The 24,139-nt window shown below is 36.5% G+C and overlaps 1 protein-coding gene across 2 annotated transcripts in view; it reads right to left on the bottom strand.

Moving 5' to 3' along the window:
- Nucleotides 1–24,139, bottom strand: part of GRB14 (growth factor receptor bound protein 14) — a 110,527-nt gene that overhangs the window by 68,938 nt on the left and 17,450 nt on the right. The window lies entirely within an intron of this gene.

Below are 24,139 nucleotides of genomic sequence, written 5' to 3'. Positions count from 1 at the left end.
TGCTATAACTAAGTGAGAAAGTTTGAAAAGAAAAGAATGGGTGGTGAGAAAGGGGAAAATAAAGGAGGGAAGGAGGGGTGGAGAAAGACAGGAGAAACAGACAGGAGGGAAGGAAGGAAAGAATGTGGCGGTCAAACCATGCAAGGCTGACTCAAGGCAGAAGAGCACTACAACAAGCAATGAAGAAAATTTATAATGCTGCATGATGTGAATCACAATGAAAGTATGTTGACTATGAATATCTAGGTGTCATATAATACACATTTATAAAGCATACATTATAGGAGATATAAGGAAAATCAGATAGAAACATTATTAACCAACCCTCTCAAACCATGAAGAATAAGCAGATTTTTTTTTTTTTTTTTTAAGTAGGCTTCATGCCCAACACGGGGCTTGAACTCATGACCCCAAAACCAAGAATCGCAGCCTCGGCCAACTGAACCAGCCAGGCATCCCGAAGAAGCCGACTTAAAAGTACCTATAAATGTAAAAAAATATAAGTAGGCTAATATAATTATTAAAAGATTTAACTGTTACATATTGAATTCTCAAGTTAAATCAGAGATTATAACTTCTCTTTAAGAAAGTGATTTAAACAATAAAAATTTGGTCACATTTCAGGTCACAGATAAAACCCTCCAAAATTCTAATACTGGAAGGAGTACAAACAACAGTTTCTGATCACAATACAATGAAATGAAAATTATTACTAAATCTGGGGTTAGGAAGCATCTAAAAATTTTAAGACTCTTCACATAACTCTTCCATCAAAGAAAAAACAAGAGTTGAAATTACAGAATATCTATGAAATAATAATAATGAATATAATGAAAATACTACAAATCACATCTTGTACTGCTAAAAGAGTTCTCATACTATAATTCACAACCCTTAAACAACATATCTATTAATAAATAAGAATGGAAACAAACTCATTAGCATCCAAAAATTAGAAAATATCATTAAATTAAACCTGAGCAAAGCAGAAGGAATAAACTAACAAAGGCAGAAGTAGGAACTAAAACTTGGAAAAAAACAAAATGGTAGAAAGACTAAATAAGATCTGTTCTCTGGGGACAACAACAACAACAAAAAATAGTTGGGGAAATAAAGTATCAACATACAAAAGAAAAAATAATACCAAAGAAATGAAGAAATAATTAAAAGAATATTAAGAAACTACTTCCTCCAATTTTATGTGAATTAAAACATGGACAAAATGATTAATTCTCTAGGACAATATAATTTATATATAGTGAATCCCCCCCCCCCAAAAAAAAACCCCAGAAAATTCAGAGACATCAATTACCATAGAAGAAAGCTGTCAAGGAGCTCGGCCCAAAAAGCTGGGCCAATTCCAGCTGGCTTGTTTCACAGATAAATTCTGTGTAACCTTTCATGAACAGATCATTTCCGTGCTATTCAAACTGTTTCAGAGTAAAGAAAACATGCAACTGCAGCCAAGAAAGTGAGAAGAACAAGATCAGTGAGGAGTGTCTTTCCATACCTGATATACCTAACACAAGATAAAGCCACAGTCACATATTTTTGTAAAAAGTACTGACACATCCATGTGTGTATGCAGCAGCTGGTACTGAAAAACAACAGAAAAGAATGAGATAATCAAAATACATTGACTGTCCCCATCTGAGTAAACTAAGAATACAGATTCTTTACCTAACATGATATACTAAAATGGGCTCCAAAATAAGAACACTAAAGAGAAATGTCTAAAAATTAACTAATTTTATAAACACGTTGGAAGAAATAACCAAAAAATGGTTTAACAATCTTGTGGTGGGAAAAGCCTTACTAAGTAAGCCCTACAAGCCATAAACAAGTCAACATATTTAACGCATAAATATTTGTAATGTTTATAGTATGAAAGACTCCATACATAAAACCAAAGTGCAAGGCACAGATTGAGAGTAAGTATGTGCAACACACTTGAGAGGACTAATACCCAGAATATATACAGAGTTCCTAAAAATTAACAGAAAAAAAAAAAATACCCCTTTCCCAAAATGGACAAAGGGCAGAAATGAGCATATAATTCATAAACGCATAAACATTTTATACCATGGAATATAAAAACTTGAAAAGATATTCCTAGTAATAAGTGAGACATGCATTAAAATAAGGCATTTTCAGAACTGGACAAAAATTTAAGAAGGATAATGTCAAATGCTGGCACTGGTGTTTGGAAAAGAGTGATACTCTCAAGCACTGATGAACGTGGAACACAAGGCAACAAACTTTAAGGATGGAAATTCAGCAGCATCTATAAAAATCCTGAGAAGTCAGAGGTGCCTGGGTGGCTCAGCCAGTTAGGTGTCACCTTCCGCTCAGGGCATGATCCTGCTCAGCGGGGAGTCTGCTTCTCCCTCTCCCTCTGCCCCTCCGACTGTTCATGCTCTCTCGTTTGCACGCTCTCTCTCTCAAATAAATAAAATCTTAAAAAAAAAAAAGTTCCTAAGAAGCCATATCCTTTGATTCAACTACTCCTTTCCTTGTTCTCTACCAACAAAGTAGCATAAATATTAAAAAGGCATCTGGAGGATTGTTCATTGCATCATTGTTCACCAGGAAAAAAGTTAGAAACAACTGACATATTGAAAATGGTTGCATATTAATAAAATATATTGCATTCAAACTATGGAATACTAAGTAGCAATTAATACTACTAAGGTATGGATTAACAAAAAAGATTGCGAAACCATACTGTTGAAATTTTTAAATTACAGAACAATAATTTAGTATCACCTCATTTGTGTAAAAACAAAGAAAATACCTATACTTATACATATACACATTAAGTGTAGGTAAGCACATAGAAGACCTAGGAGAATTCATACCAAATTTTTAACAATCTGATCTCAAAAGAGGAAAGTGAAATTTAGGAGAAATATGATCATGAAGTGGTTATTTTCAATGTATTTATTTTTATAATTTTATATTAGTTACTATTCTGAAAATTAAAATATAAAAAGCTATAAGACTACTCAAGTTAAAGGTCAAGTACTTAATGAAATTAGTGTGCCATGAGCTCTGACTGCTTAAATATTGACAATAGCTCCTTCAGAATCTTTAGTGTATTCTTTACATTTGAGCAATTATCTCTGGTATTGACATTTAATACATTTTATGATATATTACCCATTTCTTTAAAATATATTGTATTTAAGAAGTATGCATTACTTATACAATCAGCAGATATTAGAGCTGTCTATAAGATCATCTTGTATAATGTAGTACCCAGGAATCCTTTCTAAACTCCGCTGGCCAAATGATCGTTCAGCACATCTTGGAATACAGAAAAATAATAACTACTGTGTGTTGGTATCTTTGTATCTCTGTGCCCATTGGGTTCCCAACAGGTTATTAACTATTAGCTAAATGGAGGAGTGCTCTAGTTTTTAGGGTGGTACTTTCTTCTGGTACAGATCTCTTCAGGCAGAGATCTCCTGTCTGTGCCCTCTGCCCTCAAGCAAGTGAAACAAGATTGATTTTAAAGAGGGAAAAGTGAATAGCAGCCATAAAATATATTTCCACTACCAGACATACATACCACCTCTCTCTTGCACATGTTCTACCTTCTATCTTTCTAATTAAATTGGAAACTGTTCCCTTCTATCTTCTAAAGACCATCATTTTGTCTCCTGCGGCAAGTTGAGTAATGCCCCTTACCACCACCAAAAAAGTCCACAGTCTAATCCCTGGAAGCCGTGTATATGTTATCTTACGTGTTAAAAAAGAATTTTGCAGATGTGATTAAGTTAAAGATCTTGATAAGGGAAGATTATCCTGAGTTATCCAGGTGGTCCCAAAGTATTCATGGGGTCCTTATAAGACGGGGTCAGGAGGGTCAGAGTCAGGGAAGGCTTTGTGACCGTGGAAGCTGAGAGAAAGTGAAAAAGATATAAATGCTGAAGCAGAGGTCAGAATTATGTGGAACCAAGAGCCAAGGAGTGCAGGTGGCCTCCAGACACTAGAAAAGGCAAGGAATGGAGCCACCAGAAAGAATAAGGCCCTGCTGACACCTTGGCTTCAGATTTCTGAAGTTGAAAGAGAATAAACGCGTGCTGTTTGAAGCTACTAAATATGTTGTAATTTGTTACAACAAAAATAGGAAAGTAATATATCCCTCTTTCCCTCTCAGCTTCTTAGGAGCCTTTATTTATATTCTCCTTTCTCTTCCAGTATTTAAGCTTTTCGCAACCAAATTCCTCAAGTTGGCTTTTAAACATACTGAAGCCCCTAGATCTGAAAACAAAGGATGCTAAAGTTTCCCTCCACCTAAAACATCTATCTTTTCTTTCTTTCACCAACAAGCTTCTCCAAATCTAGTCTAAGGGCTCTACTCTGAAGGTCTTAATCCACCCTGTCATCAATGATCTCTTTGAAGCTAAGGAAAATGGACATTTTTCATCTTGCTTTTTATTTACCCTTCATTATCATGTGGACAGTCTTGGCTAGCCTCTCCCTGTTGACTCTACTTTGGCTACCTTATTCAAACCAGATTGCAATTACTGCATTATAGGCAGATACTAATTTACATCTCTTGCTCAGATATCTCTGTGAAACAGTATATCCCTATATTTAATTGGCTGTGTGATATCCCCATTTGAATGACTCAAACGCACCTTGAACTCAAAAAAATCCAAATAAAACTCATAATGTCACTGTCTACCACCCAAACCTGGTCCTCTTCCAGTGTTTCTGGCTCAGTGAATGGCATCACCATCCATCCAGTTGCATAAGCCAGAAATTTCATAGTAATTCTGACATGCCCCACTTTTCACATCCTATATCCATTTTTTTCACCAAGTCCTGCTAATTTTACTTCCTAAATATCTTCAAAATCAATCTATTTATTTTTATCTCTTATAAAACACTCTAGGAATGAAGTGGAAGCTTCTGAACTCCATGACCACTCACCTCCCCTTCCCCATGGTCATTGGAATAGCTATTAGGAGAACACAGAATTTTGAATGCTTATAGAAAGATTCTCCCTTCTTACAGTTTTCACCATGCGTATCTGTCTGAGTCCCTCAAAACTAATCTCTTTATGCCCTTTTCCCTATTCATGTCAATCACTTCAGGCCCAGAACACCTACATCACATTCTTGGGCCCCACACTCTCTGCTTAGGATATGTACATCACCTCCTCTCACCTCATCACCCAACTACTGAAATCCTTTACTATGCCTCTGGATCTCCCAGTCAATGATGAACAAAATCTCACAAAATTCAACCACTTCTCTCAACTTCTCCTTCATTCTAACAAACTTCTGACTTCTAACAAACCCTGACTATCCATGAAGATCACCATTCCATACTTAATGGCCTTGGACCCAGAGGTGGGCAGAAGTGTTCTTGTTCCTCATTGCTCTTTTTTAGACAGATCTCCCTTCTTCTTTTCTAAATTTGCCTACCATTAAATCTTTTATCATTAAACTATACCGCCCGCTATTCCTCCTCATGGCTGTTATCTTTGGTCATCTGAGCTACTCTCATGAATGGATTAAGGTTATCCATCAGATCAGAGAATAGAGTGAATATCTTCCGGGAAAATGTGACTTCATCTAGAATTGCTTCAATTTTTCATACACGAGGTCCAACAGTTGATCAGAAATCCACTGGCATCCAAAGTAACAGAGGCAGGGTGGGGAAGGAGGGAAACAGATCATGGAAAAAGATCTAGATATTGAAGTTACCAGATATAGACTTCAAAATAATTGCAACTACTGTGCTCAAGAACATAGAAGACAAAATGCAGAATTCATAAAAAACTCAAATCTGTAAAAATGAATGAAATAGATATTTTAAAACACTTTAAACGTTTATTTTAAAACATGGATATTTTAAAAATATTATTGAAAAGGACAAAAACAGAATTAAAAACTCAAAATGGCCTTAATAGCAGATTGGATATAGCCAAAAAGATGATTGAACTGGAATATCTCAGTAAAAACATTCAGACTGATATAAAAGCAGAGTAGAAGGGAAAAAAGAACATATGTATATGAAAGGTATGTATGTGGCAAGAAAAAAAGGTCATAATGGCAGCTGAGAAAGAACTAGAAGAACAATATTTAAAAGAACTTTCTTCATTTGGTCAAGACACTCCAAAACTGAGGAAAGCCATCAAGTCAAAGAATTAAAAGCACTATGCATGTTAAGCAGATAAATATCTAAAAACAATAATTATGCTCAAGGAAAGATAAGGGAAAATCTTAAAAGCAGTCTAGGGAGTGGGTGGGGGGTGCAATCTTTGAAAATCCAATGACAAGACTGACAGCTAATTTCTTAGCAAAAATGATAGGAGTCAGAAGACAATGAAAAGACATCTATGAAATGTTAATAGGAAATAATGCCAGAAGTTTACATGCAATAAAAATATCCTTCAAAATAAAGACATTTCTGGGCAAAGAAAATCAGAGATAATTTGTTACTGGCAGAATAGCATTAAAATAAATATTAAGGGGAATTCTTCAGGCAAAAAGAAATTTATTCCAGATTTTTTTAAATTGCAGAATATAAGGGAGAGCAATGGAAAAGGTAAATATATTGGTAACTCAAAATGAATTTTGAATGAACATATCATGAACATATCAACATCTTATGAAATTTAAAATATGTGTATAATGAAAATATATGACAACATTCACACAAAAGATGAAAGGACAATAATAAACCTAAGTGATCTGAGTTGTGGTGACAGGACCCCTTGGGTAAAGTCAAAGATGCATGTTATAAAGTCAAGGACAGTCACAAAGGAATTGCAAAATACTGTAAAACTATAAGATAATAGAGTGAAATAGTTAAATAATTTAAAAATACTTGATTAGTCCAAAAGAAAGCAGAAAAGGAAAAATAAGTAACATAAAATGGGTGGGAAAAATAGTGAAAGGGTATACAATAAACCATTTGCAGTTGTAAAACATTGTATTCAATTTTACATTAAAATTGAAATAATTTCTTCATAGATTTACTAATCGTAAAAAAATTCTAGGGGCACCTGAGTGGCTCAGATGGTTAAGCGTCTGCCTTTGGCTCAGGTCTTGATCTCGGGGTCCTGGGATCAAGCCCTGGATCTGGTTCCCTGCTCAGCGGGGAGCCTGCTTCTCCCTCTCCCTCTACTGTTCCCCCTGTTCCCTCTGCTTGTGTTCTCTTGTTTTCTCTGGCAAATAAATAAATAAATAAATAATCTTTTAAAAAAAAACCATTCTAGGTAAGTTTAATGAAGTAGAGTTTTTCTTATCTGAAGGTGTCTCCTTTACTGGTGCTGAAAAACATACTTGTTTTGTCTTCCTGTGAAACTAAAAAAATTAGTTGACCTCATTTGCACTTTGGCATTAAATCAAATTCTGTGTTAACTCTGATCCAGAGTTTAGAATGGATTACATTTAACTTGATTTATAAACTACAAAATGTTTAACCCAATTTCAATTTCCATTATCTTTTTATTTTAAATAGGAAATTTTTATTTGGCCCAATAATAAAAGAGTTTTATTCTATTTTTATGATTCTGACATAGATGTGCTATGCGATGAAATGAAATAACATTTAGGTGACCAGCGCTAATGCTGATGTTGTGCTGTCAGGTTTAAAATAATTCCTATTTTCTTAGAGAATTTGTATCTACTCAAAAGCTTTGCTGAAAGAGTTAAACCACCTCTATTTACTAGATGTGATGCTGTCTGATTCATGAATTATTTAATAAAGCCAATTAGATCTTCAATCAATTAATCAATAATGAAAGGTGAAACCACAGATTACTCCATCTTTGGGTTATATTGAGGTAACCTGTATTTGAACACTCTTAATGATGGTGTGACTCAGGTAAGGTACTTAACTTCCCATGCTCAGTCTCCTTACAGTAATAGCACATGGAAATAATATGCATGATACATATTAGCTGCTAATATAATTATATATGTTGTTAATATTGTTGGTATTATGTCAGAAGACTTGAGTTTTCATCCCTTGTCCTCTACCAACTCTCAGAGCATCTATCCCTATCTGCAAAATACATTTTTACAAAATGGACTGTAAGTATTTTTCCATTTATAAGGGGGAAAACATCAATACAAATTTGAAAACACTCACTTCCTGAAAGAAACTAAAATATTTGTCTATTAGTCAGAGAGATGACGAGGATTAAATCCCTACAACTTAAAAGTCCTTTTCAGGAGACTTAAGCATTTTTCTCTTATCATTACTACTGCAAAAATACAAAGGAACACATTGACTTGCCACAGATCAATGTCACCCTGATGACTGAAGACACACAATTAAAGCAGCTCTTCTCGCAAATATAAATCACACCTAACAAACTGCCATAAAATGTCTTGCCTATTCCTCTTCCTCATATCCATCAAGAAGCTGCTAATGTGTTTATAAAAGTTACACACTTCCTTATAGGGAAAGCTACAACTTAAAGAATAAGATATTTCACTATCTTCAATTTCATTGGTGGAAAAGAAGCAGAAGAGAGAATGCATTTTGAAAGAGACCATCACTCTCAATGGATTTATCACCACCGACCCCAAGTAACAAGTCAGTTTCTTCTCAAACTATTTCCCCAGGCAAAATCAGTTAGATGGCATAAGAAATATCATTAAAATGCACAATATTTTCAGTCACAGATGTATGATATTTGATTTTAATTTGTCTTCATATAAACGCTTGAAAGTACAGGACTAAAAGCTAAGTAAGTATGTCTCAAATATCTGACAGTATTCCTGTTTCATTAGCAAAGTGCTTATAGCTATCGATAAAAAGCAGAAAGTGGTCATATAGGTAATATAAAAACTTCTAATCCAAATAGTCAGCAAAGCACAATCTGGTCATTAGTCAGCTCCACCAAAATAAACAAACCACTCCAAACTTACTCTGTTCCGTGTAAAACATTACAGTGCACCACGACCACAATGCCTCCGTTCACTTACTCATTCAACCATACTTACTGAGCCAAATTACAAGTGAAGCACTGTTAATTCGACCTTAGCAGATCACAGATGAGCACGCCATAGCTCCTACCTAAAATCACTTGCATGCTGCGTGTTAGGTGCCACACGGGATACACGAATCATGTATGTTGGGCCAGGCAGAGAAACAGAACATGGAGTTACAGAGATTAGAAGAAGCTTCGTAAAGGAAGAGGCTGTGGAGCCAGACCTAAAGAGAGAAGGACTTCGCTGGAATAAACAGGTGGGAGGGAGAATCACACTCAACAGAACGGCATGGGCTAGATCTAGGAAACAGAGTACTATATTTTTATTAGACTGAAGGAATGTATAGAGAATAGCAGGATATACGATTGGAAAATTTCCCTGGAGCCAATCTTTTAGACAACTTAAATATTAAGTGTAAGAGTCTGCTGTTAATTTTATAGACAACAGGATCCAATGAAGGTTTTTAAGGAGTGTGACGTGACCAGAGCTGTTCTTTTGGGAAGACTAATCTGGCAGCCATCCATCAGATGAACTCATATGGAAATACTGTAGGTCCCCTGTTTGCTTTTACAGACTTCTACCTTTTAACAGACTCTAAGTGTTGCCTTGTTTTTAACATTCTAGCTCACATTTCATATATACTTTGACTCTTTTCTTTGTGCTGACCTCTGTATTTGCCATACAACATGTGCTATAGTATTCAAAGAAACTTTCAGAAATGAGCCAGTGCTACCTTGAGGAAGACCAGAGTCATGTTCAATAACCTTCATGCTAAAAACAGCCCAGACATCACTTCAAGAGCCAGAAGTCTATATTTAGATTCAAGCGCCTTGATCAAAACGATAAGCTTAGGGGAGCAAGCCATCTGAAGGAGAAAGAATAATTACCATATTGGGTACGGGCCTCCTGGGGATTATAATTTCCACTTTATAATGATGCAATTGATGATCAAAGATGTTAGAGGTTAACTCGCTCAAAACCACAAGGCTGACATAATGCTTGGCAAAATTTGGACCCAGAAGGGGAAAACAGAAGAGAGAAAATAATGAAACACATAATGTTCTCTTAGCTGAATAAAAGACTGTAGGCTTGAGATTAAATGAGCCTACCAAGTACAGAGCAAAACAGTGTGTTTTTTAAGGCAATTTTTAACATATTTTAATGAAATATCATAATCCCAACAGTAAGAGAAAAACTGCAAAGCTTCCAGAGAGAAAATTAAAAAAAAAAAAAATCAAAACAAAAAGTCTTACTTACAAATAAACAGGAATCAGATCGTCCAACAAGCTTTTTATCTTCAGAACTAGGTGCTGAGTGACAGTGGATTAATATCTTCCAAGTTCTGAGAGCAAAATTATTTTGAACCTAAAGTGCTATAACTAACCAAATTATTAAAAAAGATTGAGGGTTAAGGGAAGACATCCTTAAAAATGGAGCCCATTTCTCTAGTAATTATAGCTGAACACCCTTTCTGTCTCAGGCATGGTGCTGGGTATTCATTCTCTCAGGTGCGTTACTTTGTTCAAGACAGTTTTTCTCCATAAAAAAAAAGTTGTCTTTTAGTGTTAAAAAAAAAATCAGTTTACTGGAACACTGCATTCCCCGGACATGCTAACTCCAATATTTTTACAGATGAGCTATTTTTAATACTGGAATTGACACAATAATGTAATATTGTTTATATTACCAACTCTCATACCACAGATGAACAAAAAACTTTACTGACAGTAAAAGAAAGGAAGGAAGGAGGGAGTCAGTCAGACAGTCAATGAGTTGAAACTCTTAATAAATACCTCGAGGCAAAGATCTTGACTCATTTTTATTTTCCCTAATTCAAAGTCTGCTAACCTTACCGATCAGAAACTGACATTTGGAATGTTCTTCCAAAGCAAATTTTCATTCTAGATATCAGAACCATTATAAAGAAAACTGCCCCTAACATAAAATTTCCTCACAGAAGTAAAAGCACTGTATCAGTAGGGAGTGACGTGGAATGACCGCAGACAGCACCAGAAGGAGGTGAGCACTCCAAGGGTCTTCCCAAATGTTGTGTTTGTCACAGCTACTTCTGATGTAAACAGCCAGTTCCAAAGACAGCCCCAGCATTTGTGCAGGGCTTCACTCCTACTCCTTCCGATCCTTCCACCTCAGAACCGCGGTGGTTACCAAAATATTTAAGCCAAATGAGATGGTCAGCTTCTCATCAATTGTTAGATAAATCTGTTCCCAAGCTTCACAAGTTCTCTACCAGTACGAAGAGTTAAACCTCAAGCCACTTTAAAAAAAATATTATCCCACGTGGGAAAAAGGCTTTTATTATTTAAATGATCCATTTAATGGTTTTATAAAGACAAGAAAACTACTGACAATGCCCAGCCAAGGGTAGGCAAGAAATGCAGAAATGTTGCCAACGTACCTCATCTTAACAGCAGCATCCTTATGTTCTCTCATTAGACTCTCCTGAGCAGACTGAGTACAGCTACTGAATTAAATAAAGGCCAAAGAATTTTTCTACTCAAATCAACAGACCATCTGGTCTGCTATGCTGTTTCTGCCAGTGGTCACAGCAGAAACTTCGAGAAAGCAAATGTGGACATCATTATAGAGCTGTATGTAGGTGGAGAGAGAAAAGTATTCTTAACTGTAATTGTGGGAGAATATGCGTTTTCGGACCACAAGTTCAAATAATTATGAGGAGTGCCTATGTGATAATGATACAGATTTAACAAATATACCAGAATATATACATGCGGCATGAGGGTGAGATCCTTCAAAAGTGACGGTCTCAGAAGTTAGTCGGGTAAATCTCGTCATGTGGAGCTTCATTCCAAATTGTTTCGAATAAACCTGTATTTTTATTTTCAGCCACGTTTATCCATTTGACAGTTTATTAACAAATGAGAGACCATTATTTTCTGGTATAAATGGGAGGAGTTGCAAGCTATTTTAAGTAACATGGTTCTAAAGTCAAAGCAGGAGTTTTGAATATTCAGCTTGCTGCAGGGAAAGCTATTTTGAGAAAAAGATGGTTTCTGTTTAAACCTCTCAGACACCTTTATTAAAATCCCCAATTCAGAGAAATCATTTCAAAAATTTCTTTGGGATAGCATTCATTTAAAGGTACATATCAGTTGCATGACAAAATTGACGAGGTTGAAGTACACTCTGTGTATGTTGAATGAACACATCACAGTACAGAGAAGTCTTTCCTGGAATCAGTGCATACATTTACAGACATTTTACAGGAGCTAGAATAGAAGACTGCACTCAAGTGCTATTTATAATGATTTGTGGTTATTGTCGTTTTTGCTTTCACGAAACTATCCTACTAGGATGTATTTAGTTCAAATTACAGCTATAATAATACCTTGCCCTTGGAAAAAAAATACTATCCCCAGTTAAAATATTCCACTTTGCAGTTCCACAGAAAATGTCACAGAAAAAGTTTTCACGTATCCTATATCCTTATTCGAACAATGTTCCTGTCCACGAGCGATTTTTGTATTCTTCCTAGGGAATACCAAAGTGCTCAAGTCCAGCAAGAAACTCAGAGCCTCACTACCTTCAGAGATTTCCTAGTGTGGGTGCTCATGTCACTCTCTAGAATTGGCCTGAAACAAATTTTCACTCTTTCTCAAAATCAGATAGTCACAAGGAATTAAGATCAGTCACCAATGGGAAGGCTTAAAGTTGCTTATCGACTTCCCAAGAACAAGTCAGTTGTTCCAAAACTACTGAGCAGTAACACCGCCACTAGAAACAATGTTGCCTCCCAGGGAACTGGATGAGACTGCACTCTTTCAGATGTATCGATTCTGGAATAAAATAAATAAATGGCATGACCTTAAACCACGCCCAAAAGAAGCTAAATCCAATAGTTCGGGGCGGGGGGGGGGGAGCAACGAAACTATTATTGAGATCATAAACTGGTGCAAATTGACGTTTAATTTATGCTCTACACATAGCGCAGAGCACCTTGATGAGGGTCCACATAGCAGGGGATGGAGACGGAACGTGTCTTTTACAGCAGTTTCATCTGAGCATATGGCTGCAACTACTTTGATTAGGCTTTGTAGTAGTTTCACTTTTTAAAAAGTTCACAAACAAGACATACTCACATTCTTCACTACATGAAAAGAAAATATTAACTCCACTATTTGCTATTAAGAGTGCTCTAAATTCACAGCTGCACTTGTTCTATTCTAATCCACATTTGCAAAACTGCTCCTTGATTTCTTTTGTGAACAGCTCTATCGTATATGCAATAACATGGCAATATTTGGCTGTAATCCTATATCAATTATGCAGTTTGTTAACCTAGCAAAATTATTTGGCCTAATGAATTTCTATCAGCCCTAAGAAATTGCTTTCAGCTCTAATATTAAGCTGATTAGAGATAATACATAGGAATTTCTGTGTTTTTAATTGAGAGTTCCTCTCAAACCCAGTGGTTAATGAGATAAATTGGCACTTAAAGATACTCTTCCACACCAGTCTTCTGTGTAGAATGTAGACTTCCTAAGACTAGGGATGGAAAAAGAGTGCACAGGGAGATTATCCCGTCATTTGCATCTCAATGAGGTGCCTTCCACCCCAGGAAGCAAAGGGTTTTGACAGAAGTATTACCTTGAGAGTATCTGCAGAGTGACAAAAGTCTTGGAATGTTTCAGGACTAAAGCAAACAAACTAATTAATTAATTAAAAATAAATAAATACATAGGGGCACCTGGGTAGCCCAGACGGTTGAGCATCCGATCCTGATTTCAGTGCAGGTCATGATCTCAGGGTTGTGAGATCGGCTCCATGCTGGGCTGCTGGACATGAAGCCTGCTGAAGATTCTCTCTTCCTCTACCTTTGTCCTCTTCCCCCCACCAAAATAAATATTAGAAAAAATAGAATAAATAGAATAATTATTGCTTCCCCCAACCCCAACATCATAGTAACCACAAGCAGTGCTTTGGGTCCAGGGTATCTTAACAGTACTTACATTCTTCAACAAAGGAAAGAAGGAGAAAAAGCTATCCTGCTCAGGTCCAACGGGGTCCTGTAACACCCATCCTGCGATTTTGTTGATTTTCAGAGAATTTGGATGTATGAAGGCCTAGTATCCTCCAATCCTCCGTGTTATTGGTCTGAAGGCCAAAGGTTTCCAGAGACCTCAGGGCATTTTAATTCCCTATCATTCCTCACTAATCCTCAGAAACTACTTCCTGATCCCACTGCCCTCTCCAAAGCAGTATCTATTATTCTGGGCCACTGGGCGGACATGCTTGATGAGCTTGGCCCAGAGCCCCTGCTTCATAGGCTACTGATCTCAGCGAGGCCTTCAGGACCCAATGCTGAACAAGCCAGCTCTCACTTGGAGGTCCTGCCTCTTGGGCACCGCTAACCCGGGATCCAAGCAGGTGGCTGGCACGAGCCACTAGGCACACTGTGTTCATGCAGCCTTCGTCTTCACAGTCTGGCACTCGTGTACATAGCAACCTGCTAACAGTCTGAGAAATTAAAGGGTGGGACCTGCACGCAGTGACACTGTAAAAAGATTAGAAAATGTGAGTTCTATTCTTGCCTCTCTTCCACTTGATAAAGGATTATGGCCAAGTACTAGCAGGTAATTTAATTCACTTGGGTCTCGGTCTCTACATTTGTAAAGCAAGAAAACAATTAATAGGAACCCTTACTGCTAAAAGTTTACGATTTTAGATCAATGTACAGTATTTAATCAAAAATTTTAAAATTATGTTCAGATGCATTAAAAAGTTAGAAAAAGATGAAGTACCCAAGATGTTAGCAAGAGTTATTTCTGAGCAATGGGACTGTGCTTTTAGTTTTTGTTCAGTGGTTTAGGTCTATCTTTTGTTTGTACATAATTTCTAGTTTTCCATAATATTTTTTTTAAAGAATATTTTTTAAGATTTTATTTATTTATTTGAGAGAAAGAGACAGTGATCATGAGCAGTGGGAGGGGCAGAGAGAGAGGGAGAAGCAGTCTCCCTGCTGAGCAGGGAGCCCACTGGCCCTGAGTGGAGGGCAGACCCTTAACCGACTGAGCCACCCAGGAACCATATAGTTTTCCATAGTATTTAATAGTTTATTTAAACACATTATTTAAATGTAAATATTTATTTAAAATTTAAAAATATAAAATAAAATTGTATTATTTTCCAACTAAAGATTGAGGTGTAAGATCACTCAGGTAGGATTCTTCTAAATCACTGAACTTTTTTGTATTGTTCTGGTAGAGCTTTCTTATTTACATATAGACAAAGCCTGATGGAACTACTTACTCGGCATCATTAATTCAAGTCCAACCAGCAAAGTCTTTGCATAATTTTTTTTTGTAGAATAGAGTTTTAGATGCTTGGAAAATAATTCCCTTGAAGGCATCATCCTCGTTTTGAATCACTGAATACATATTCATTGCTGAATATACATAAATAAGCCAAAAGTCATAGAGACTTTTTAATAGTCTCAAGTCTATCAAAACTTTTCCAGATGTGTACAGAGATGTATTCTCTTTTGGAAGGGACAGAAATTTCTGGAGCAAACTTTGCTAGTCACTGCAGATCTTTGGGGAGGCATATGGTAAGACTAAGTCTCTTCTCTCTGCTTACTTGGTGTAGTGGAGCACTGTGCTCTATGACCTTTTTTTTTTCCATCTGTAGAAATGGTCCTCAGTTTATGAATGTTGTCCTAAATTCCCACCTCTCTTTTTCTTTTTCCCTTTCAGCATCATGTTTCTTCTCTCATAGTATCTCAACTCTGCCTCCACACTCCTCCTTGATCTGTTATTCTCCAGTTGTTTGCATTTCCTGGTGATAAGCCTTCAGTTTCATAGAAATGTCATTGCCAACTGTGCAAGAACCAATCCTAAGTCATAAATTAATACAAATCACTTTATGTTATATAGTCGTCTGTTCCTTTAAAGTACTTTCATATAAAGATATCCAGAGAAACAGTTAAGCCAAAAAAACAAAGTAAATAGGGCATGTGTGTATGTGTGTGTGCGTATACACAACCATATGTAACTATATATCCCACTATATATAGTGATTAATATTTACATAAATGAATACAGCACAATATGTAAAAGACATTGATAAAAGTGGATTCCTGTAGGGATTGGGGGGACACCATGAGCCAATGGATTCAAGAATGGGAGCAAAACTTCTCAAGGAGTAATTTTAATGTATTTTTATATTGTGAACTACATGTTATACCTACTCAAGAGAATAAGATTACAAATTAAGGGGCACCTGGGTGGCTCAGTCGGTTAAGCATCTGCCTTCGGCTCAGGTCATGATCCCAGGGTACTGGGACTGAGCCCCGCATTGGTCTCCCTGCTCAGCGGGGAGTCTGCTTCCTGCTCTGCCTGCTGCTCCCCCTGCTTGTGCTCTCTCTCTCTCTGACAAATAAATAAACAAAATCTTTAAAAAAAAGGTTACAAATTAAAAGAATAAGTGAATTAATAAATGTGTTTCGAGACTATAGAATAATGCATTCTCTCTTCCTTTTCAAATCCCCCAACAAGAACAATGAACACAAACACTAAGGCCATCTACAAAGAGACTAGGAAGCAAATTTAACCATGAACTTTAATATATGAAAACATAAAATGGCTGGAAGAGTGGTAGATGACTTAGAAGAATGGAGGGCAGTCAAACCTGAGGGCAGAAACAATGATAAGAAATCCAGTATGTCCTGCAAACCCTGAAATACTCAGAAATTAGAAATATAAGCCATGTACACAGGAGGTATTATTAGAAATTAAAAAAAAAAAAAAGATCATGGCCCATAGGTCTGTATAAAGGGCCTTTACAATCCCAAGTCCTCCTTCCAAGATGTGGAGAGGAGACAGCAGGCAAGGGCAGCGTTATCAGAAGACAGATCATTGAAGGCCTTGTAAGCAATAGTAAAGAGTTTAGGCTCTATTTTATAGGTAGTGGACAGTCATCCAAGAATTAACATAGAAGAATGTCATGTTTGGATTTAGGCTTTTAGAAAGAGTGCTCTAGCACTAACAGAAAATGAAAAGAAGGGTATGACCTGGGAGACCAGCTGATGCCATTTAGAGACTACCGCAATGGTACAGAATAAGATCATGAGTCTAAGAAGAATAAACTGAACAGAAAACTTAAACAGAGCTGCATTCTATATTTGATACCCACACATAAACTTCCAGCTTGCAGTAAACTGTAGGTACTCCACTCCATCCATGATTACAAATACATTTTCCCAAACAGGAGTGATTAAACTGTAATAGAAGGACACAATAACACTCGTAATAAAATCTGTAACATTAATAAGTTTTAGTAAAGCAAATAGCATTGCTTCATCTTTTGAAACACTGGGTTTCTAATGAATTTGTGCCCCAACAAAAGTCTGAAGAATCCTGAACCCCAACATAAAGAAGGTAATTAATGCTTCTCAAATGATTAAATGCCAGTTTTTCTTAAGGAAAAAAAAAAAAGAAAGAAAGAAAGAAAAAAAGGACAGAATTAACCAAAATCCGTAATAAAAAGTTTCCTTGCACATTATTCTAAGTTTGTCTTAAAATTACTATTTGGAATTCTCTCCTTGCATATTTTCCTTCTTGATTACTGAGGAATTATTTAAAGTACATTTGGTCTAAGAAGATAAAAATAGCAAATAGTTTAGAATGGCTAGAGCAAAAAACTGATAAATACACAAAGATAACATTTGGTGGAATAATATGTTCTTCAAGTTGGGACTTTTTGGCATCTTATTTTTACACTTCAAATCAGGCTGAAGGAAACATAAAACACATAAATTACCTTGAACTTTTCAGCACAATTTTTGTCTTATCCTGAGGAAAGCTGGAACTGTCACACTGCAAATTACTCTGCTTGAGTAAAGAACTAGAGTCACTCATCATCCAAAACACTGCTGAAAATATTGTTTCCTAGATCTAGACTTTAATCCTCGAAATATACTCCAAACTTTCGTTTACTTAATCTTACTCTAAGGAACAGAAGTAATGTCAGATATTCCCCTTATTATTAGTGAATTAAGTACACCACATCTATGGCTTTGCACAGCTCCACTCTTTGATGGTATCATAACAAGAAAGCCAAACACTATTGCCAGAACATCAGTGAAAGTGAAAAATACAGGTAAAAGAGAAAACCAAAGGCAAAATTTGGCTCTAAAATATCACATATACTTGCATTAAACACACAGGCTAGAAAGGTGGACAACATGCATACAGTCACAGGTTTTTAAAATAATCTTCATCAGTGCATTTCACCCTCTTTCTTAGCTCAGATACATAATCACCGAGAAAGGTCATAACTGTGATCCTTTATTTTTATTCATTTACACAATAAATATTGCTAAGTATTTCAAATTATGTGAAAAGGGATTAGAGAAAAATTAGCTGTAGTCCCTCTTACCAAGGGCTTACAATCTAGAAGTACCTATAACTTGTCTTAGTTATATAAGCAGTAAAGGTGCCACTCACTTTCCCTGAATTTAAAAATAAACTGAAGGATTTAATTAACTATACTAACTAACAACTCCCAAGGCATAAAAGAAATTAGGTTGATTTTAAGAGAAATAAGACAATGGGTGGAGAGGAAGGATGGAAGGGTGGGTGAGTAGATGGACAGAAAAAAGAAAGGACAGAAGGAGGGAAGAACTAAGGAAGAAAGGGAGGAAGGGAGGGGAGAGAAGGAAAGAGAGACAACAAGAGAAGAAAAAGGAAAAGAAAAGAAAATTAAAGAGGGGCACCTGGGTGGCCCAGTCAGTTGAGCATCTGACTCTTGGTTTTGGCTTGGGTCATAGTCTCAGGGTGGTGGGATCGGGTCCCATGTGGGGCTCTGCTCTGGGCGTGGAGCCTGTTTGGGATTCTCTCTCTCCCTCTCCCTCTCTACCCCTGCCCCCCCCCCACCTCGTATGCACGTGCGCTCTCTCTAAAAAAAAAAAAAAAAAAAAAAATTAGGGAAAATCATTGTTTCATCTTTAGAAATAGGAATGTATAGAAAAATAGAAAGATTCCATTTTGTTGCCTAGTGAGTTTAAGAATTGATACCTTGAAAGGAGGAAGCTGTTGGGAAGGATGAAAATGAAAGCAATCTCCAGGACACTTGGAAGAAAGAGGGGAGGGAAAACTGCAGGAGCTGACCTGAACTAAGAAATTTAACCAACAATACGTCCTGAACCACACTCTCTTTTTTCTCCTTACACCAAGTAGAGCACACTCTCCAACTGCATGGAGGCCCCAGAACCTTCTCTCCTTCATCCTTAGTCATAAGGAGACATCTGCCATCAGCAGGTGCTAAGAGCAAGGTAAGTAAGTGCTCACCCCCACTGCTCATAGAAAGAGTAGAACCCTGTTCTTCTGCCAAAGACTAATCAAGGGGGAGGTTGGACTGATGGGTTCATAGATACTAAGCCGGGATTTGGAAAGCATTTTCCCACAGAAAACTGATAAATAAGGTGATGATTTAAACAGTAGGCACATTATATATTAAAGTAAAATTTTAAAATCATTGATCCTATGGAAAAATGCATCCAAAGTTTCCAAAGTTACCAAAGAATTTTTGAAATACAAATTGCGTACATGTTGAGATTGCCTGTATAGGAAGTGAGCATTCATTATTTGTGTGCAGGCTTATTTTTCTAGTATTATTTACTATATTTGAATATTAAGTAAAACATACATTTATTTATACTAGAATGTAACTTTTTGTCATAGCAGTTAAGTAATAAAAAATAGTTGGACTAAGTATTTCTGGAATAAATACTATTTTGGGGCCAGGTCCTTTTTGAGGTTGCAAAAATTCTTTCGGTCATTGTAGCAGTTCTTTAGATGATCTCAGGGCTCTATCTATAGGTCTTTACTTACCAGTTCTGAAGTGTAAAATTAATGATCTTATAGAGTCCTCCAGAGGCAAGAGCAACAAAGACAGATTAGAATACTGACTGTGACCATAACTGTCTGTCTGGATGACCTTGAAGTGAAAATGTCACTTTCTCTCTCTGAATGCAGTTTTTCCCTACAAAGGGGAATGGTTAAATAAGATATCCTCCCAGGTTCCTTCCAGTTTCCACCATCTATTCTTCTCTCAGGTGCTCTTTGTTCTGGTTATCCTATTGCTGCATAACAAATTGCCCCAAAACATGGTGACTTAAAACAACAACTCTTTTATTGTATCTCATGCTTTTGTGGATAGGAGGGCAGACTTAACTAAGTAATTCTTCAGTTCCGCATGGTGTCAAGGTATGCAGCTGGTGGATGGGCTAGTCTGGAGGATCCAAGACTGCCTCACTCTCATGTCCAGCATCTTGGCAGGGATGGCTAAATAGACGGGCTTAACTGAGACTACTGATCAGAGAGACTCCCCATGGCCTCTCTGGTGGTCTCAATACAGTCATACAAGGCTCACATAAGAAAGATCACGTTTCGTAAAGACGGTATTCCAGGAAACAGGAAATGGAGGCTGCCAGTCCCTTAAAGCTTTAGACCAGGAACTGTCACAGTGTCACCTCCACTATATTATAAGTCAAAGAATCAGATCCCTCCAAGATTCTGAAGGACAAGACAGGAATGTGAGGCATAGCAAAGAATCTATAGCCATCTTTAATCCATCATAGCTTGTATCTAGGAATTGACGCCAGTGGTGACACTCCTTATTCTGTCCAATATTTCACAGTAGAAACTGAGGAGATAAAAAAGGACAGTCTCTGCCTTCAAAAAGGTCACAATTTAACAAAAATAATGGCAAAAGAGGCACTCCATTTCTGCTTAACCTAATTCAAGTTGATTTATTCTATTGTTACTAATAGAGTATTAATTGACAAAAGCAAGTATGGAAAAATGCCATATAAAAAAGAACACCAAATTATAAACAAAAGTATCTATATATGCACAGAGTCTGAAAGGAAAGAGAAAAAAGTTCTGGGATGTGGGACTCATTTCCAATTTTGAATGATAGAATATGGACTGAATGACATATATCTTCAATTCTTAGGCAAAATATTACAGAACTGTATTCAACAATCTGTAGGAAACACCTGTCAATTCTAGTTTTACCATCAACTAACTCTTTAGCATATCAGACTCTTAATTCTTACAACTAAAAATAAAAACCCAACCTATATGAAATACTAGCTAGAACCATTGTTCAGATCATAATATGAAAATGGGAAAAGAAACCAGAATTATTTAAATACATAATTAAAATATTTTTCTTCAAATAATTAACTTACAAAAACTTCCAATCACATGGTCCCTTCTAAAACAGATCATTTGTTTCAACAAATGATACTTCTCTAATAGTCTAAATGAAATAAATTAACGATGCAATCTAGAGTACTTCATATTAAAACAATCAGGTCACAGGTTCTTTGGGTCAGCTAAAGCATGCCCCCTCTGCTGTCTGTATTTGGAACTAACCACAGACAAAAACATATTTCAAGAGCGCCCCCGAGTGTGGTCTATTTCAACAGCCACTTTTGCAGTCATAGAGCCCTGACAATTCCCATTGCCATGGAGGGTTTTTATGAAACAACAAATAGGCCTTTTAAAAACATTTTTTTTTTTTTTTTTAGTAGAGTGGACCTACAATGGTGCATTAGTTTCAGGTGTATAACATAGTGACTCAATATCTTTATGCATTAGGCTATGCTTGCCACACTCTTTCCCTCCGGCAATCATTCATTTGTTCTGTGTTTATAAGTCTGATTCTACTTTTTGTTTGTTTATTCATTTTTTTTGTTTTTTTAGATTCTACATATGAGTAAAATCATACGGTATTTGTCTTTTGCAGTCTGACCTACTTCACTTAGCGTAATAACCTCTAGGTCTATCCATGTTGTCACTAATAGCAAGATCTCATCCTCTTTTCATGGCTGTATAATATTCCACTATATATATAAACCACATCTTCTTTATCTATTCATCTAGTGATGGACATTTAGGTTACTTCCCTATCTTGGCTATTATAAATAACGCTACAATAAACATAAGGGTGCTTACATCTTTTCGAATTAGAAATACTCTATTTTTAAAGTGACTCAAACAAAAATTCAAGCAAAAGCTAAATCCAGACCCATTCCAGACCTACAGAAACAGACTCCCCAGGGATAAGGCTCAGGAACCTGCATTTATATGAAATACCCTAGGTATGTGTCATCCCTGAGAAAGTTTGTGAATTGCTACCCTAAAGCATTATATATATATATAAAAACTTTTTTTTTCTTTTTTTTTTTTTAAGGATTTTATTTATTTGACAGAGATAGCCAGCGAGAAAGGGAACACAAGCAGGGGGAGTGGGAGAGGAAGAAGCAGGCTCATAGTGGAGGAGCCTGATGTGGGGCTCAATCCCATAACGCCGGGATCACGCCCTGAGCCGAAGGCAGGCGCTTAACCGCTGCGCCACCCAGGCGCCCCTAAAAAAACTTTTCTAAGGTTAAAGGTTAATCATATTGTTAAGTGAAGGACTGCTAACTTCTTTTTATTAAATGGAATTAAATTCAATCTCTAAATATTTGAATCATTTTTTTAATCCCATATGTTATAAACCAGTAATCTCTGCACTGATATTTATAGCCTTGCATTTATTCTAATGACGTGTGTCTGACTTGCTAATGGGGGACAGGTCTGCATCCTGATCTCTGCAGGTGACCTGGGTTCTGTCCAAGGGGAAAGAAAAAGACTGAGAAAATACATTCCTCTCTACTTCATCTACTTCGTCCAATTGCTCTCTAGGCCACAAGGCTGGGTTTTTACTAACTTAAATCTCAATTAAATCCTAGGCAAGTGTCTGTCAATGAAAATTAATTTAACACCCCAGAGTACAGCTGAACTCTTTCAGTCAGAATGCATCCTGATTTGAGAATGATCCAGTTTCCCTGGTAGTTTCAAAAAAATCATTCAAAATCCTACAAATTAAAAAATAATAATAAGGGATTTCTGACATTCCTGAAACAACAATAAAAAGGACTTCTGTTATTTCCTAAAAGCAATATACCACTACCACAAGAAAAACACTAGAGGTAAAGGAAGATCAGGATATATTAAAGTTGGGTTTCACATGCAGTTTAAAAGACAACTCTTTCCTACTATCACAGACCATGTTTCACCAATAATATCTGTAATCATTGAAAACACAAAGGGGGTATTTTATATGCAGTTTTTAAACAGAATGCTACCTATCAATTTTGTGTTAGGTACTCAGGGCTAGAACTGAAATCTGAAAATCTGGGTTCAAGTCCCGGCTCTGTCATACAATACAGTATGATTTAACTCTTGAGTGAAAGTTTATGTTGAGTGAAAAGAACCTTTGGAATAATCTAAAACTGGTTCTGTTCCCTTAGGCACATTGGTTATGCCACGTAAGAGTGACGTCTCAGCAATGTCCACCTCTAGAACTGTACCCTTTAATGCTACTCATAGTATAGGCCTGGCCTATTAAAAACATTCCTTTTTTGTTTTCAAATATTTTTGAAAGTTAAAAAAAAAAAGAAGAAGGAGGAGGAGGGAAGGAAGAAAGGGTTAATAAGAGTCTGTAAATCTTACTGATACAGGACAGTCTGAGTTTAGATCTGGCTTCTGTCACTTCCCTGCTGTGCAATTTTGATCAAATTATAGAATATTTCTTAAACTTAAATGTCCTCCACTTTAAGATGGATATAATGATAGTGTCTACCTCACTGACGTATTGGGAAAAGGGGATGTTATAAAACTTATTATCTTCTTAGCACAGCATCTGGTGCATTGTAAGAACTGAATAAACATTACTGATAATAATCCCTAAGTTATTACCATTTAAGTAAGCCTCTGTATCAATAGGTCAAAGGAATATCTAGAACTGAATATATCTTGATGTCTAAAGAATAACTGAGAAATGCCTCATAATGCTGCTGATAGACAAGATAGAGTAAGACAAGTATGACAACATAATTATATGGTTGACCCTTGAACGATGCAGGGGTTAGGGACACCAACCCCCCAAACAGTCGAAAATCCACATATAACTTTTGACTCCCCAAAAACTTAATTACTAGTAACCTGCTGTTTACCAGAAGATTTACCTGTAACGTTAATAGTCGATAAACACATATTTTTTTTAAAGATTTTATTTATTTATTTGACAGAGATAGAGACAGCCAGCGAGAGAGGGAACACAAGCAGGGGGAGTGGGAAAGGAAG

This window comes from Ursus maritimus, unplaced genomic scaffold, assembly GCF_017311325.1.
Source record: "Ursus maritimus isolate PB19 unplaced genomic scaffold, ASM1731132v1 scaffold_1, whole genome shotgun sequence".
Taxonomy (NCBI): Eukaryota; Metazoa; Chordata; class Mammalia; order Carnivora; family Ursidae; genus Ursus; species Ursus maritimus.
The sequence above is the reverse complement of the archived record's forward strand: the minus strand, read 5'-3'. Positions and strand labels throughout refer to the sequence as shown.